This window comes from Semicossyphus pulcher, unplaced genomic scaffold (genome assembly GCF_022749685.1).
Source record: "Semicossyphus pulcher isolate SPU_LCO1_2020_fin unplaced genomic scaffold, fSemPul1.0.p SCAF_52, whole genome shotgun sequence".
In the NCBI taxonomy this organism is placed as follows: Eukaryota; Metazoa; Chordata; class Actinopteri; order Labriformes; family Labridae; genus Semicossyphus; species Semicossyphus pulcher.
The window spans coordinates 120,001-123,581 of NW_027211729.1; the positions used below are offsets into that span (position 1 = coordinate 120,001).

A 3,581-nucleotide genomic window follows, 5' to 3' on the forward strand; every position below is an offset into this window, starting at 1 on the left:
TCGTCCTCAAACATCTGCAGCTCTCAGCTGCTCTCAGTCCACAGCACACCTCCCACTGAGCTGCTCAGCTGACAAGGAGGACAAGGAGGAGGAGGATGAGGAGGAGGAGAAAGACGAGGAGGAGGAGGATGAGGACAAGGAGGAGGAAGATGAGGAGGAGGAGAGAGACGAGGAGGAGGAGGATGAGGACGAGGAGGAGGAGAAAGACGAGGAGGAGGAGGAGAAAGACGAGGAGCAGGAGGATGAGGACAAGGAGGAGGAGGATGAGGAGGAGGAGAAAGATGAGGAGGAGGAGGAGAAAGACAAGGAGGAGGAGGAGCAGGAGGGAGACAGTAGATGTGTTGTTGTACTTTGATGTCAGCTTGTCACCGTGCTGGGCGTCCGTGCTGTATGGACACAATAAGTGATTAAAGGGCTGTTAGTAACTCACAGCGAGGGTCAGCTGATCAGTCATGTGACTTAAACGCTCCACATGTGAGAACTTCTGACTCGTCTCATTAAGCACTAGTGCTGCTCCCGAAGCAGCCCGAGCTGCCTACAGCTACTGAGAGCCGAGGCCACGCCCACAAACCAGTGTGTCATTAAGTACACCCTCAGGCTGTCAATCACTATTTCATTATTAACAACCAACACATCGCATGAATAAGAACCATTACTCTCTGTGAACAGGCCGTGCTCTCTCACTCTGCATGTGTGACTGTAAGCCATCACACGGAGCCCTGGGTGTAACGGCTGTCACACTTTACAGCCAGCAGACGTTTGGACTGATGTTGGGTTCAGGAGGGACGCGTTGCAAACATAATGTATAAAACATGCAGGCAGACTAACAAACGTAAAGCTGTGTCTCAGTTCAGGGGCTGCATCGGTCTGCGGAGGAGGAGTCGTAGCCTGTGCGGACGCTGAGGCCGAGCTGAAACGAGACAGCAACAGGTAGCTAGCGGGCTAACTAGCTATCATAACTAACGTCACGTAACTTGACCTGTTATTTAAAGATAGTTGGAAGTTTCAAGGCCCCTTTAGCTAACGTTACACTTGTTTAAAAAAACGATTCGATTGAGCTGAATCCAAAATCTTTGAAAGTGAAGGACGCAGCTACCGTTAACATTCACTCTTTCATATCGGTCATCACTCTTCGTGTCGTCATATTGATCAGTGTATTCACACATCACAGAGTTTCCCCACACCTCCCACAGTTTGTCCTGAAGCAGCCTGACCAGGTGAGAACACCTGAACGAGGCTGCTAATAAAGGAGTGACAGGAGCAGCAGCTCCTTCTGGAACATGTAGTTTTTATGTACTTCAGAGGGACTCCTGCTGCTGAGTGAGTGCATGCTGATGTGAATCTAAAGCTCTGGCAGTGATGCAGCCGTCAGTATCCATGGTAACGGCAGCTTCCTGTCTGTAGTAGGAAACAGGAAGTGTGCCCCACAGTGAGCCTCTGTGTTTAACACAGGGATGTTCAGCTGATGATCAGACTGCACTGACACCTCATCAGTCTGACTTCATGTTTAAATGAGCGCAGACTGAGAGTGACGGACACCTGTCAGCTGTCACTCACACTGTGTGTCCTTCACCTGCAGACGTTTCACTCACTGATCCAGTTAAAGAGTCACACAGCCTCTGCTGTGTTCGGTTTTACTCACCGAGAACACGTCGACGTGTCGGACAACGACAAACTTTTTATAGACGAAGCGATCAATTGTTAAAAGCGATGAAGAGCAGGTTTGCAGTAACGATAATATCTAACCCTAACATCAGAGACACTTTGTGACTTTGAATCACAGTTGTTATACTCACGAGTTTTTGAGTAATCAATCATTTTCCGGATTCATCGATGAGTCGTTTGGTTTATCAAATGTCAGAAAAGAGTAAAAAACATGGCTCAGTGTTGAGGACGAGGTCCTGAGACGTCCCGATGTTCACCGCAGAGAAGACACCAGAGAGCAGCTGACTACATGACGTTTCACTTATTTGACTTATTTTCTCTAAGAACTAAACTAATCAATCAATCAATCAATCGCTCTCGCTTCACTTTGTTGTGACACTCGAGGTTAAAATCAGCTTTTAGAACATCCTTCTGGTCGGTCTCAGAACCATTGACCCCTCATCGCCCTCCTCTGCTTCAGAGCTCAGCGTATTAGACAGGCTGATCGATCTGCCAGCCTGACTAAGCCGATCACAGATAAACTGATATCTGTGTGTTTATTATTAACTTATTTTACAGAACAAATCATGAAGAGCACTGAGCCTGAGGGGATGAACAAAACGTTATCAAGCTGCTGTTCAATTACAGGTACGACAATCTGAAATGTCAGTGCTGCAGCATCAAACAGGTATCAGCGAGCACACCTGTCAACGCAACCATCCAATACCACCATTTATAAGTGCCGAGAAAAATGTCCTCGTTTCTTCTTCTTTGAAACACCAGCCTGCACAGCGATGATATAAACTACTGCTGCTGTTTAAGAGCTGCAGAGAAGAACTGATCGCAAGGTGTTCATCATGTGACCAATATCACCGTGCTGCCAGCAGAGGGAGTCACAGAGTCAGCACTCAGTGTTTGTCCTCCAATAAGAAGAGACTCAGTGTTGGAGTCGGACTGGGCAGGAACAAATGTTGGACCATCTTTAGTAAATGTATTAGTTTCAGAAAGCAGCGTCCTGATCGCTGCTAAGCACAAATAACGGGTCTGATTTTAGTCCAGTTCCATATTTCACTGGCCAACAAACTGGAACTCTTCCCATTCTGAATAATCTCACAGCAGTCTGACTACAGAGAACGTCACTGCTTCTTTCTTTAGAGTTCTTTCCAGGTGACCTAGAGAAGCATCAAACACTGTCAGGTACATGTTGCAGTGTTCTGTTTGTGACACTACAAGTGAGGTTCAGTGATGGTGCAGGTGCAGGTGGGGGGTCCTGCTGTGCCTCGGGCCCTGTAAACACGGGTTCCGGCCCTGCAGCTCACACCGTGTTTTGATAGCTGAGATTCACAGACAGACGTAAACACAGCAGCCATGTTAATGAATCAGGCTCCATCAGAGAGTCCTGTCACGACGGTCTGACAGCGAGTTTACCGTCCAAATGACCCCCCAGCAGCCCCTCATACAGCCCCACACACAGCCCCTCACACAGCCGGGCCTGCTGCTGCTGTGTGACCGAGCCCCGCTGCCTCCTCTCCCCGCTCGGCTCCTACCTTTCCCCGGGCAGTGTCGCTCTGTGTGCCGCCGCTCTCTCGGTGTTTTGATGAAGACGAAGATGAAGAGTTCACATTACAGAGCAGCACGGAGGCTAATTAAACCGAGCGGTGATTTCCAGCAGTCCGGGGGGGGGCTACTCCTCCTTTGAGCCGAACATGGAGCCAAGGTCGTAACGTGTGCACTGCAGGGTCCGCGAACCGTGCGGGATTCATGAGCCGGAGTCATACACACACGGCCGTGACGTGAAAACGAGCTCGTGTCGAATAAAGAAGTGAAAATGAATAAAAGGCGACAGCAGGAAGTGACAGGTAGGCGCTGTGAGCCTGACAGCCAGGTGTTCCGTCTAATCACCCGCTCCGCTCACAGCACAGGGCCCACCCACATCC

At 49.3% G+C, this 3,581-nt stretch overlaps 1 protein-coding gene across 1 annotated transcript in view; it reads right to left on the reverse strand.

Moving 5' to 3' along the window:
* LOC138609594 (ras-specific guanine nucleotide-releasing factor RalGPS1-like) overlaps nt 1-3,304 on the reverse strand; it is a 64,813-nt gene extending 61,509 nt beyond the window's left edge. The window contains exon 1 of the mRNA XM_069682200.1: nt 3,192-3,304. The gene's annotated coding sequence lies outside the window, so the exon portion shown is untranslated. The remainder of the gene's footprint in view (nt 1-3,191) is intronic.
* Nucleotides 3,305-3,581: the final 277 nt, after the last annotated feature.